The 15,580-nt window shown below is 34.4% G+C and overlaps 1 pseudogene; it reads right to left on the minus strand.

Annotated features, from left to right (window-relative positions):
- Positions 1–15,147: 15,147 nt before the first annotated feature.
- Positions 15,148–15,320, minus strand: LOC125094426 (uncharacterized; annotated as a pseudogene).
- Positions 15,321–15,580: the final 260 nt, after the last annotated feature.

The raw sequence follows: 15,580 nt of genomic DNA on the forward strand, positions 1-15,580 counted from the left end.
CTGCCTTCGGCTCAGGTCATAATCTCAGGGTCCTGGGTTCGAGTCCCGCATCGGGCTCTCTGCTCAGCAGGGAGCCTGCTTCCTCCTCTCTCTCTCTGCTTGCCTCTCTGTCTACTTGTGATCTCTCTCTGTCAAATAAATAAATAAAATCTTAAAAAAAAAAGTAACTATATAAATATGTAAGCACTTTAAAAGTATTTTACATTTATTAGTTCAAACATAACATGAAAAAAACATGAGATTAATTTGAAATAATTCTCAAATTATGAGAATAACCTAGAAAAAGGAATATATAAAATTATGGAAACACTATGATCGTTTTCCTAAAAGATGTAAAAATACAAGTTGATTTGATGGGAAGACTTCTTATTTTCTGGAATAGAAAGAGTTAAGATACTCTTTTTAAAAAATATTTTGCTTCTTTCTGATTATGACAACATGGAAAATTTAAAAGCTAATAAAAATAACCTCACAAGATTTAGATCATAAAGTCTTATGAAATATAACTATATTCTCCTTCTTTCATATATTATGAGTAATCTTCTATTTCAATAAATGTTCAGAGAACATTTTTAGTGACAAGAATTACATTTAGTGGACCGTTAATAATTCACTTAATCATTTTATTAATTTTTACATTACTTTAGGAAAAGTCTTTATAAATGCAAGAATGGGAATAAAGGAAAATAAGTCATATATCCATTCTTCTCATAATTGATTCTTAGATTTAATATAATCCCAACCAGAATCCCAGTAGGACAATGGGTGGTAAATATTATTTATAGGCTCATGCAAAAAAGGAAAAAAAATAGAAAATATTGAGAAATGAAAGAATAATGTAAGAGGATTTGCCCTATTGTGTCAAGAATTACTGAAAAGATGTGTTTTTAACTGAAAGAAGAAATGCATAAGTTCTATATACAGATGAATAGCTAGAAAGACATTTCTGTCAAAAAAAAAAACCAAATTTTTAGCAAACCTGTAAGTTTCTTTAAGTAGGTGAAATATTTACAGAGTAAGAACACATAAATGTGTGGATGTAAGCATAGATGCATAGATAAAAATATTTACACAAAGACCTCTAACAAGCACATGAACAACAACAAAAAGGAACTCTTGAAAAATGACAGGCTATGAAAAGTCACTCATACAAGAACAGATCAAGATGGTTAGTAAAGACATTAAAAAATCATCAAGGAACGAATTCAAATGCCCAGAAACATTTGGAAAACATACAAAATTTATGGAAATGAGGGAAAGATAATTACTTATTTTTTCAAAGATTTATTTATTTATTTTAGAGAGAGAGAAAGAGAGAGCAGTAAGGAGGAGCAGAGGGAGAGGGAAAAAGAATCTCAACAGACTCTACTCCAAGCTTGGAGCCTGACGACGGCCTGGATCTCACAACCGTGAGATCAGGGCCCTGAGATGATGACCCTAAGATCATGACCTGAGCTGAAACCATGAGTCAGTCACTTAACTAACTATGCCACCAAGACTCCCCAATGAGGGAAAGATAATTTTTTAAAAAATCTTTATTTTTTTAAGACTTTATTTATTTATTTGACAGAGAGAGAGGTATCACAAGTAGGCAGATAGGCAGACACAGAGAGAGGGGGAAGCAGGCTCCCTGCTGAGCAGAGAGCCCGATGTGGGGCTCGATCCCAGGACCCTGAGATCATGACCTGAGCTGAAGGCAGAGGCTTAACCCACTGAGTCACCCAGGCACCCCAAATTGTAAATATGTTTAAATTTTTTAAAGTGCTCCAAACCCTTGGTGAATTCTTCACTTCTTTGCTGTACATGGGGACTTTCCTTCTTATCTATAAGCAGTGGAGAATAACACTTACCAGCAGATACCAAGACAAATATCCTTTAAAATTTCTAAAGAAAATATACTTGAAATGTGTTTCAATGTGATTTTATGGAGTCAATGAACTTAATTTTCTTGATTTCTCTTGTCTGATTATCTACCTAAAATCTATCTATCTGTAATCTATTATCTATTATCTATCTATCTATCTATCATCTATCTATCTATCATCTATCTATCTACCTGCAAAAGATGAAGCAAGGATAAGAACTCAGAGATTATCTTCACTTTGTTTATTAGGCCACATATATGACATCATCAACTTCTATTCATCCTGTGGCCTAATAAAGTGTAGATAATCTCTAAGTTCTCATCTTTGTTTCATTTTTTGCTGCTCATACAACTTTCAGCAAAGCCTCCACTTTAGCAGAGTAAAGTTTTGAAGACACTGGGACATGTTGGATTAAGAGGGCAGGGTAGGGGTGGGAAGTGGAGAACTGGGGAGAATTCACAACAACGTTTATTAATAGTTTCCTTTGAGTGGTGACATCACAAATGACTTTAACTTCATCTTTATTGGGCAAGGTTCATTCATCAAAGCCCTTATCACACAGCAATAATTGGGAATATTTTCAATAATAATACCGGCAACAAGAAAGCCATGTCCTAAAAGCCTAAGCATTTTGGAAATGGGGAATCAATCAAAATAAAATAAAAAAATAGATGGCACTAACTGTTCTAGCTGTTAATATGGAAAAAGCAGTCTGGTAAACAGGCTAACTCTACTCTTTCTTCTTCTCTTTCATCACTGAGACATGCTGACAAGAGAAATCACATTGTCCACTTAAGTAATTTTTGCTTACATACATTTGTTCCATGGTGCTCTGGGTAGAACACAGTGGTTTAGCAGCATACAACTTGAATCCTAATAAAGCATGGGAGATCCCAAAAGAAAATGATTCTCGGAGTTATTTAATTCCTGACGTAGTTATTGGTTTAATCATAAATTCCTCTTTGTTTTCAATAGAGAAGTGATGTTAATGATTTAAATGTGTGTTTGGTTATGTCCATGGTTCAGAACCTGTCACATTGCTAACAATGCAACTTCGGACATGAGTTCTGAGTGTCACTTTTGAGTTGGCGTTCCAGAGGTCATTTTCATTTTTGTTAACATGGCCGACTTTGCAATGAGTATGCATGAGATTTTTTATTATGGTACTCTTTTGTTCACAGTTTTGTATCACTTTAATGTCTTTGTCTTAGTACCATATGAAGAGCCTCACTGTAGAGATGAATGAAAACTCTGAGGCCCATGGCTTTGGTAGTAATTAAATGGCAGCACATTTCAAAGCTATGGATATTTAATGTCACCAAAGTATCGGTTTCACATTTGGTTCAATACTGTGTGTGGGAATTAAATGCAGAACAGTGTGTGTGTTATCACTGCTTAATCATGTAAATGGTATTCACATGTTAGGCCTCTGTTCTTAATTGAATTTTTGCTTCTTTATTTAGAAACAAAGATTTCTTGATAAGGTTAAATTGGTTTTAAGCAAAAGCATATTCTTAAGAAATTAATTTTCATATTTTCTCACTGGTACTCAGTTGTAAGTGAATGTCACAGCGTGTGTGATGACAATACTGTACATTTTATCTTTATTCTAGAAGTACAGCTCTGTGATGAGCAATGCTCAAGCTGGAAAAGTATCTATGGCAACAATGTTCTTTCATTTTGATTTTTTTAATCATAAAATGGCCTATGAATATCTAGAATTTATTTTATTTTTTAATATGTCCAAAAGTGGACATTTTAAAAATAAAATAAACAAATAAATAAGTTTAAAAAAAAGGTTAAAAGAATTCCTTAGGCATTAACTTCACATGTACCTCATATATCTAAGTTACAGAAGACATTTAGAGGCCTAAATCTTTTAGGCAATAATAGATTTAGTTCATTTCCTTCTAAGAGAAATTTCTTCTAACTTGCTGAAATTCTGTTGCAGAACTTACTTTAAGGCAAGTGGTGAAAAACTTTGTTCTTGAAATTCCTGGTTTTGCTTCTTAATCAAGCACATCAGTGAATTGTGAAGACTTTCTCAATTGGACTTCTGAAACTTTTTTAGAACATACGTAATTTTTAAGAAGGAGTTAGTCCATTGCTAAACTATTATTATTATTTAAATTTAATCAGCCAACAGATAGTACATCATTAGTTTTTTGTTGTAGCTAGTCCATTGCTAAATTAAACATGGTTGTTTACTATTAATAACATGTATATAAAATAGTTGTTTTGAATTTCAGTTGAGTTTATTTGTAACAAAAAATAAAACATTGAAAACGTTGACATAGTTTTACTTCCAAATTAAGGCATTCTTTTTATTATGATTATTATTGTTCATTGATTTATCATAGCAGTAAACTCTTGCTGATAACAAAGTATTCACTTAAACATAGGAAAGTTGCAATTAAATTTAGGACTTTATTTGTCACTCTTTCATCTCATTGAGTGAGTAAACAGAATGAATTTATCATCCACCAAATCCAATTTGCATTGTAATAATATAGTCATTATCCTACACCAAGAGATGCTGGAGAAAAGTATTGAGAATGACTGGCTGAATATTTTACAGGAGTCCAGGATTTTAAGGATTTCTGAATTCAAATCCCAAGTCTTATAACTGATCATACAGTTATTAGCTAAACATTACTTATTCTCTGCAAAAGTGAAAGCTGAAAAATACTAAGTATAGAATTAAATGGATGGTATCAAGCCCATTTTTAGATAAATCTACTTGATAGGTGTCTCAGAAACTATAACCCATTTAGGACTCACTTTTAAAAATATATTCATTTGAATGAAAACATGTATCATTCAAGATTTCTGATCCAGAAGCCATTCTCATCCACTGCATCTTTGACCTGTATTAGTTTCTTGCTTATAGATCTGCTTTCTCTGCTGGACTGAGAACTTTTTGTAAGCAGTGACTTTCTCAAACATTTTTGAACCATAAGCCTTATTTTATAGTACTTCATAATAATAAGTGCTCAATAACTGCTCCTTGGCTCGTATACAAAACGGCTTGACCATTCTTCAATGACTTTAAACCCCGAGGCACAGGAATTTTAAAGTCCCTTTACAGCTTCAGGACCTTTCCAAGAAACAACCACAGGAGCAATAACAACCAAACCAAACCAAATGAAACCAGACCATCTGTATTCTATTACCCTTTATTCTCAGAAAAGTGGCTTGCTGCCTCATATGTCCATAATAAAAAAAAAGGGGGGGGTCTTGGCTGATTCTTTAGAGAATTATAAAGTTCTACTTTTAGGTAACCTGAAGGAGATGTTGGTAGAAAGATTAGGGGTGTGTGTGTGTGTTTTAAGCCACATTAAATTTAAAGGAATTTGGAGATATTTAGGAGGAGGCATCAAGTTCAACAAGTCTAGTACATAGGAGACAGGACTGGGATGGACATTTAGATCTGGTTATTCTGTGAGCTTTAAACACACTTTATTCATACTTTAAAATGTGTTTTAGTAGATGGATCTTGCTTAGAATATGCAATTACTGTAACTATTCATATGGTTCACTCCAGGATAGAAATATTGATAATATAGCTATTTCCTCAGGGATGAACATATTATTTAAGGAATACATATTACCTAAATCTAATCATCTGAGCTAGTCATTTCTCATGAATTCCTATTACTTATCATACCAAATATAATAAATTTTTCTTAGATGAAACCTCATGCAAAGTTTAAGTCTCCAAAAGTATAAGTGCATAATTCTTCACCAAAGAAAGAAAACATTATTGAACCAAATACACATGTCCTTTAGTTTTAGAGATATGGAAGTTATTGTTCATGTGCAGAATAGGCAACAAAGTAAGAAAAGCACCTCTTGAAAAGCCCAGCAGAATCCCTGCCTACAGGTGAAAATGCAGATCTTTACCACACCTTGGTACTCCTATTACTTGAATTTAAAAGCCTGCCACCCGCTAGTTCCTCTTTTTCTATTGTTTTTAATTCTAATTCCAGTATAGTTAATGTGCAGTGTTACATCAGTACAAGGTGTATAATATAGTGATTCAACAGTTCTACATATCACCGAGCTTTCATCATGGTGAGTGTGCTCAGAAGCCCCATTCCCTATTTCACCTACCACCAACCCACCTCTCCTCTGGTAACCATCAGTTTTTCTCTATAGTTATGAGTCTCTTTCTTGGTTTCTCTCTCTCTTTTGCTCACCTCTCTCTCTCTATTTTTCCTTTGCTCATTTGTTTTGTTTCTTAAATTCTGCATGAGTGAAATCATGAGATTTGTCTTTCTCTGATCAACTTATCTCACATAGCATTATACTCTCTAGCTTCATCCATGTTGTTGTAAGTGGTAAGATTTCATTCTTTTTATGGCTGAATAATATTCCATTGTATATAAATACCACATCTTCTTTATACATTCATGTATTGATGGACTCTTGGGCTGCTTCCATAATTTGGCTATTGTACATACTGCTATAAACACAGCAGTGCATGCATAGGAGTATATTGTATTTTGGGCATAAATACTCAAAAGTGCAAATAACCTGGATCATAGTTCTATTTTTAACGTTTTGAGAAATCTCCATAATATTTTCCAGAGTGTCTGTACCACTTTGCATTCCCACCAATAGTATACGAGGGTTCCTTTTTCTCTACATCCTCACCAATACTTCTTGTTTCTTGGGGTTCTGATTTTAGCCATTCTGGCAGGTATGAGTTGATATCTTAGCATAGTTTTGATTTGCATTTCCTTGATTATGAGTGAGGTCGATCATTTTTTTCATGTGTCTGTTGGCCATCTGGATGTCTTCCTTGGAGAAATCCACATGTCTGTTCATGTCTTCTGCCCATTTTTAATTGGATTATTTGTTTTTGGGTATTGAGTTTTATAAATACTTTATATATTTTTTATATTAACCATTTATCATATATGTCATTTGTAAATATCTTTTCTCTTTCAGTATGTTGTTTTTTCATTTTGTTGGTGGTTTCCTTCACTGCTACACATTCCTCTTAAGTCCTAGATTTATCATTTTAGGCACCTCCACATCCAAACATGTGAGAGTGTGGCCAAAATGCTAAGACATCCCCTTCTGATAGTATGGTACAGTTATTACTTTAAAATGTATTGATGCACTAGAGCAGATGTGCATTTACATACACAATGTATGCTTATTCAGAAAATTGTTTCACACAACAAGAAGACAGGTTAGTAGTTCAATAGTTCAGGAAAAGAGGAACTATCAGATCCTTTGTATTCATTTCAAGGGTTTAAAGTGTAAAAAGTCACCTGACTCGAAGAATTTTTCTGTGGAGGAAATGATGAGTTTTAAAATTGGAAAAACCATTAACTTTGCTGTAAAGATTAGGTCAAAGGAAATGGAGTTATAAGAGTTTCCTCTGAAATATGTAATGATTCACTTATTAAGTTATTGACAATGCCGTTAAACAGGAGTTAACAGTATAACCTGGCTTGTCACTTAATAGTTGCAAATAATTTTAATGATCAATTGATTGATTGATTGATTGATGATTCCTTCATTCTAGAAACCAGCTGAGACATTGAACTTGTCATACATAAACCCAGCATGAGAACATGTTGACCTATCTCTTTAAGATATTAGACTATTTTTATTTTTTTATTTTTTATTTTTATTATTTTTTTAAGCTTTTATTTATTTATTTGAGAGAGAGAGAGACAGTGAGAGAGAGCACGAATGAGGAGAAGGTCAGAGAGAGAAGCAGACTCCCCGTGGAGCTGGGAGCCCGATGCGGGACTCGATCCTAGGACTCCGGGATCATGACCTGAGCCAAAGGCAGTCGTCCAACCAACTGAGCCACCCAGGTGTTCCAGACTATTTTTATTTTAAGGGATAACAATACCTTGCAGGTTTATTATGATAATTAAATAAGAGAATAAGTGTAAAATACCTAGCATAGAGTCTGGGATATAAGCTGCTAAAATTGTGTAGTTCTTATGCACTGATGGTAAAGACAAGGGTCACATTCAGTAACAAATTCCTGTATCCTGCTCTCATAAAAATCAATGTTTTGCTTAGTGCTTACACATATATATAACCATTAAGATAATCCTTGCACAAACTAAAGAAAGTCAGTATCTCATTTGAATGCAGTTCTATAATTATGCAGTTGTATTCAATGTGTCAAGAACTTTTACAAGAAACTATGATGCTGGAAAGGATTTTGTAATCCTTGGGTTAGAAATTAATGATTAATAAGATCAATGTGACCATTTTATCATAGGGGAAATTTCTTACTTTAGTCTACTATAAAGGGAAGGAAAAACAAATAAAACTTTAGGTACACAGATTCATATGACATTTACAGAAGAAAGGGGGATAGGCCCTGACCACAAAGCCAGAAATAGACAGTATGTTAGGTCTGCTGAAACTGAACAAATAGTCCTTTTCCATTGCTCTCCAAACAAGGAAAAGGTTCCTGTCCAGAAACTAGCACTCTATTACTGACCAGGTGGGCCTTGTCCTTATAAACAAAACTTACTATAGAATCTTGCCGTCAGTGAGAGTTTATATCTAAATAGATCACTGACGTGCTGAGGAGACTAAACAGCATACAAAACAGCATTAAGATGAAAGAATTTCAAAATATTCATATCACAAAGAATGCTAAACCTTCTCGGGGCGCCCTGGTGGCTCAGTGGGTTAAGCCGCTGCCTTCGGCTCAGGTCATGATCTCGGAGTCCTGGGATCGAGCCCCGCATCGGTCTCTCTGCTCTCTTGGGGAGCCTGCTTCCTCCTCTCTCTCTGCCTGCCTCTCTGCCTGCTTGTGATCTCTCTGTCAAAAAAAAAAAAAAAAAAAGAATGCTAAACCTTCTAAATGGCTCCATTTAATTATTGATGTCAAAGGATATAATGGCTATTATAGAATCAGGGACTTATTTCAACCTTTACCCAAAGCCATCTCTGTTCAGTGGGAGTAGACAGAGCCCCTGTCATCTGGAATCTCATAGATTTATACCAGGGAAATGATGGAGATTTAGGCAGAAACCTGAAAGAGAATTCTGACTTTTTTTACTCACAAACAAGAAACATGAATACCAGGGAGGGCATCCCACAGTTAATTACGGGAAGATCCAAGTCTAATTCTCCAATATATGAATTCTATGAACACCAAGAATGTACCAAAAATATTTTCAGTACTATATATGAGTATTACTACATTTGAGTCAAAAGTACTCTGGGGCCCTTGCTGGCTCTGTCTTAGGTTTAAAAGATGTCAATAATAATTTTTTTTAAAGTTAAGTTAAAAATAAAAACAAATCTTCACAAAATTAAAGAATGAGTTCTTTTTTTTTTTTTTAAGATTTTTTAATTTATTTATTTGTCAGAGAGAGAGAGAGGGAGAGAGAGCAAGCACAGGCAGACAGAGGCAGGCAGAGGCAGAGGGAGAAGCAGGCTCCCCAATGAGCAAGGAGCCCGATGTGGGACTCGATCCCAGGACGCCGGGATCATGACCTGAGCTGAAGGCAGCTACTTAACCAACTGAGCCACCCAGGCGTCCCAAAGAATGAGTTCTTGAGTGGCAATTTTCTCCCGGTATCCACAGGATTTGTTAATGTTCATAGGCAAATAATTCCATCACAGAGTGTAGATTCCTGAGCTCATTCTTAAATGCTGGTAATCTGGAACTCTCTTTTCCCTCAATAGATTTGGGGAAATGCACATATTGTGCCATTACAATTATCACTGTTTTGTAATTTACAAATATGTAGTATATGCTAATTATGACAATGGACCCTATTCCTCATTTGTTGAAGAAAATAAAGAATATTATTGAATTGCTATAATACACAGGTAAAAAACCAAATTCTGACAGACATTCCATCCCCTTTCTTCTGCTGTTTTAATGGCAAACCAAGACTTTATGCAAGTAATTTTTAGAAGTGATTCACCCATTTCCTTAGGGACCCATTTCTCTAGAGCTACCAGCTTCTGTCAAATAATGAGCATACTAATTTCATACCCTTTATTGTTTCATTTATTATGAGCATGTATCTGAAGAGAAGAGAGAGCTGTTAAAATGTTGATAAAAGCTGATAAAGTGTTATGTTATTTTAAGTTTCCTCATAAATGCTATTGTTAACCATTTAGCAGCAATTTCATAATAATGTATCTTCATGCATCCACAATGACTGAATTTGTTTATTGGGTTGATAAATATAGCCTTCTAAAAATGTTTACTTTTATTTTTGGTGTCTACATGTTTTAATTTTTATATATGAGCCTAGTGTGGATGAACAAATAATATGTTTTTCTAAGTATGCAAAGGAATTTATGCCAATGCTAGCAGTGATCTCTGCAGAACAGAACAGTGATATGGGTTTAACAGTGAGGGTCAAGTATGGAAAAATTGTGACCAGATTTTTGTCACCCTAAAATACAACAAGGAGCATATACCTGTTCTAGCACCCATAATTTAATGGTTTTGGACTTTTTAAATCTGTTACATTTACCATATGTGAAAATCAGGTTACTTTAATCATGGATATGTGTGTGCAGAAGATGGGGGGGAGATATGGTTAGAAAAATAATAAAATCAGGTTATCAGTGGATTTTACATATTCCTCCCCAAAATGAGAAAGGTAAGGCAATTTGTGACATTAAATTGAATATGGGAATAACCCAAGTGTCCATCAATGGATGAATATATATTTGTTTATGTAAACATATATATACATATATATAGACATATATACACACATATATAAACATATATATGTTTATATAAAGAACATGTATGTGTCCATATATATATATACACATATATGTGTGTATATATATGTGTGTGTGTAAATTACTCAGCCATGAGAAAAAAGGAAATCATACATTTGCAACATGGATGTACCTTGAGAGCATGATGCTAAGTGAAGTAAATTTAAAAAAGATAAATAATTTGTAGTACTTATATGTGGAATCTAAAAAAGCAGAACTCACAGAAACAGAGATTGGAATGGTAGTTACCAATGGCTAGGAGGTAGGGAAATGGGGATGTTGGTCAAAGAGTATAAACTTTGAGTTTCTTCATACTATAGTGATATGCTTGGCCTGTGTTCTGGTTGGTCTATTTGTTAAATATTTATAGAAGCATGCTTGACTATAGAGATCTTTTTCATGTATGCTTTGGTTAAATCACATTTATTTCTGTATCATTATATTTGAATCTTGTGTAAACTTATTAATTATTATGTACACTTATTAAACAATATGAGTATCATTGGCTAAGTATAACACAATTATTGCTGAGCCAAATACCTCTTAACCATCCAACTTATGATTATTATTGCAAATATCTAAGTGATAAATTTAATTTTCTATCTTTTTTGATGCTTTGGTGTGTTATTTTAAGCACTTTATATATATTATTTTACCTTCACACAGCCCTATGAAAAAGGTGTGATTTTTATTCTCATTTCACATATAAGAATAGAAGAGACACTAAGATGTGAGGCACCATCTTGGAGTTCACACAACTATAATTAGTCATAGAGCCAGAATTTGAATCCAGGTACTTTTATTCTTATTCTAATACTATAAAATCATTATGTAAAATTATCCCTCATTTGGCTATAATTGTATTTTATTATTTTATAGCTAGAATTTAGCAAATCAGACTAATTACTTTGGGAATAGTTCTTCCTTTCTTCCTCACTAAAATCATCAAAAAGAATGAATGATTGGTACTGCTTCTCCCACCCTCATTTATGCAGAACCTGTACATTATTTCCACTTCCATGTTTCCAAATGAAATTATTTAGGCAAATAGAGTAATGTGTCCCTGTGAAGGCCTACTTGAATTGATCTCAAACCTTAATAAATAACAAGATGCATATAAAAATGTGTCTAGAGAAAAGAGTTAAGATTTAACATGCTATCACTCAAGTAGTCAAGAACAGAACTCAGGTAGACAAGTTCATGGCTTTTTCAAGAGTATAAAATACCTTACTTTATATATGATCATACATTCAGTAGGGACTTAGCAAACTGAATGAATGTGGCCCACCGAATGTTTCAAATAACTCACAAATCCTATATTTGTAAGCATCATCTTCTTTCCTACAACTTCTTTCTTCAGTATTCCTTGACTACGAGAATGGCCTTATGATGAAAATATAGTGGCATTCTTGACATCCTTCTCCTTTGCTACATACCACAGAAAATTAAGAATAAATTATTGGCCCTGGGCTCATTCAAACAGAAGGCTCATACTTGGTCAGCCTGTTTGAATTGCTGTAAAGAAAAAATATTTATTATACATGGAGATCTTCTTGGGTTCTACCCAACAAGAAGAAAGTGATTATGATTATCCATGGCGATATGTCAAATAGAGAATGAAATGTTTTAATTCATAAAATAGTTGGTTACTTGCCTCAAAGATTTCTATAGTTATACATCACTATTTTTGCATGTATGTGTATGTGTTTATGTATGCAAATACCTCCCTAATCAAAATTGGGAAAAAATGGCTGCAATCATTTAAAAGTTACTGGAGAATAAAAGTTACTGGAGAAAAGTTACTGGAGGGAATAATGGAATTACAATCAACATATGTGATCTAAATGCGCAGGTATCTTTTATGAGAGGAATCTTGCAAAATCCAAACACATTACAATGGCACAATATTTAGTCCTACAAAATTTCTTCACATAATCTTTTTTATATAAAATTTTAAAAGTCTCAGTGATTCTAGTATACATTTTTTGAATTTTCTGATGCTGTTAGTCAGCCTTAGAAGAAAAATATATTACAATATTTCCATTTGTTCACAAACTATTAGAAACATTTGAGTTTAATTGAGGTTATTTGTAACAAAAGTTAATAATGCCAGTGTTTATAAAAAGAAACAAATAAACAAAGCATAAAGAAAAGTTTTAAATAAATGCTTAAGGGATACCTGGGTGGCTCAGTGGGTTAAGCCGCTGCCTTCAACTCAGGTCATGATCCCAGGGTCATGGGATCAAGTCCCACATTGGGCTCCTTGCTCGGCAGGGAACCTGCTTCTCTCACTGCCTCTGCCTGCCTCTCTGCCTGCTTGTGTGTACTCACTTGCTCTTGCTCTTTCTCTCTCTCTCTGGCAAATAAATAAAATCTTTAAATAAATAAATAAATAAATGCTTAAAAGTATCTGAATACATTGTTTCATGGCTTTAATCTAGAAATTGTCTAATATTTTATTTAAATCTTTTTTTATTTTATTAACATCTAATGTATTTTTTGTTTTGGGGGTAACAGGTATGTGAATCATCAGTCTTACATAATTCACAGCACTCACCATAGCACATACCCTTCCCAATATCCATAACCCAGCCACCATATCTCTCCCCCAACCACCCCCCAACAACTGTCAGTTTGTTTCCTGAGATTAGGAGTCTCTTACAGTTTGTCTCCCTCTCTGGTCACATCTTGTCTCATTTTTTTCCTCCCTTCCCCCCACATCCTCCCGCCCTGCCTCTCAAATTCCTTGTATCAGAGAGATCATCTGATAATTGTCTTTCTCTGATTGACTTATTTCACTTAGCATAATACCCTCTAGTTCCAGCCATATCATTGCAAATGGCAAGATTTCATTTTTAATGGCTGCAAAGTATTCCATTGTATAGATATGCCACATCTTCTTTAGCCATTCATCTGTTGATGGACATGTAGGTTCTTTCCACAGTTTGCCTTTGTGGACATTGCTGCTATAAACATTCGGGGGAACATGCCCCTTCAGATCACTACATCTGTATCTTTAGAGTAAATACAGAGTAAATACACAGTAGTACGATTCCTGGGTTGTATGGCAGCTCTATTTTCAACTTTTTGAGGAACCTCCATGCTGTTTTCCAGAGTGGCTGCGCCAGCTTGCATTTCCACCAACAGTGTAGGAGGGTCCCCTTTCTCTGCATCTTTGCCAACATCTGTTGTTCCCTGTTAAGTCTTTTTTTCTATATATTTTTTGTAGCTTCCTTTTTCTCCTTTTTTCTCTCCTATTCTATGCTCTCCTCCCACCCCTTTTTTTTTCTTCTCTCCTTTTCTTTTTTTCCAGAAAATTGGTGCTGGAATGATTATGATACAGGAAATCTCCTGGGCCTATCACTTTTAAAATGCAAAGGGGCAAAAGAGAAAAGGAAAAATTTTAATTTCAAACAGCCATGTATACTGAACGCATTTTTGGTATGAAATCTCAGGCTGGGAAAACAGAAATCTTTGTTATACAACATACGATGAGTTTATTATACTATTTCTGATGTGCCTAGATCCAGCAGGATGACAATGATATACCCCCAATTTTAAAGTGTGCAGGAAAAAACTATTGCACTAGGAGTGCTGATTTGTTATGCTTTGGCAAGTGAAGATCTTCACTGTCCCTTATCTTACCTCATCTCGGCCAGTTCCATAATTTGGAGACTTCCATTTGCAACACTCCACATTAGGCAGGACCCTTTGGATGAAAGAACAACTCTAACTTAGGGATATAATTTATTGGCAGGATATTATGTAGTCTCATATAATTGCTGATGATACAAGGGTGTAGCTGAGTTATTTAGAGGACATTGGGACCTCTCTTTTTATTCCTTCTTTTCTTCTGGATTATCTATTTTTTTTTTTCATACTGTAGACTAGATTCCTCCAAAGACGATAGACCAATGCCGTCAACAATATGGACATATTTTGGGCTTGTCTACTTGAGAGGGCCTGAATATTGCTTCTGAAAGTTCCAGTTCAAACATTATATTTTCTATTATATTTTTTATTTCTATTTTCTAACTTGAATCAGGTGACCATCACATGGCCAATCAATTGTAGTACACAGAAAAGAATCTCAGAGTTCCCTGTCTATGCCTCAGGGCCATTTCAAAGAAAGAGAAATTGCTGGGAGCAGCTACTACTCTATTGAGACTCTCCTGTGTTCCTTGCCCTTGGTTTCTTAATTATGATTCCATTCTTAGTTTACTGGGCTATTTATTTTACATTTTTTTCAAGATGATTATGTGTTAGTGTATTTTATAAATTTTTGAACATTTTCAAATGTCCTTCACTTACTCTGCACAAAAAATTTTGCTTGCTACTCCGAAAGTTCTAGCAAGTTTATACTACAGGAATTTGTGCATATTTTCACACAAGATTTAAAAGAGCTTTTTCCTCAATCCCACCTTTTCTTGTAGAAATTGTGGTTTCCTACATGGTAATGGTATATTTTCCACTTTTTAGAGCCAATATAAGAATTTTGTTTGAAAATAAATTTTTTCTTTTCTTTTTTTTTTTTAAACACGAGAGAGCATGTATGCAGTCCCCCACTACCACAAATTATGCAATTGGGTTTCCCACATTTGGGGAAATTGAAGGGGTCAGCACACCCATAGTGCAATTGACAACCAAATCTTATATTTCTGAGTCCATTCAGTAGAAATTACATATCGATGGGGTGATAAATACAAGTATGGGTGTCTGGCTGGCTCAGATGGTTAAGCATCTGCCTTTGGCTCATGATCCTGGGGTCCTGGGATCAAGCTCTGCTTTTGGCTTCCTGCTCAGGGAGCCTGCTTCTTCCTTTCCTCCCTGCTCCTGAGCTCTCTCTCACTATCTCTGTCTCTCTTTCTCTTTCAAATAAATAAATAAAATCTTTATAAGGATATATAAGTGTGTGTGTGTGTGTGTGTGTGTGTGTGTGTATTTAAATCATCCTCTACTTTGTTACAAAT

Source organism: Lutra lutra, chromosome 2 (genome assembly GCF_902655055.1).
Source record: "Lutra lutra chromosome 2, mLutLut1.2, whole genome shotgun sequence".
In the NCBI taxonomy this organism is placed as follows: Eukaryota; Metazoa; Chordata; class Mammalia; order Carnivora; family Mustelidae; genus Lutra; species Lutra lutra.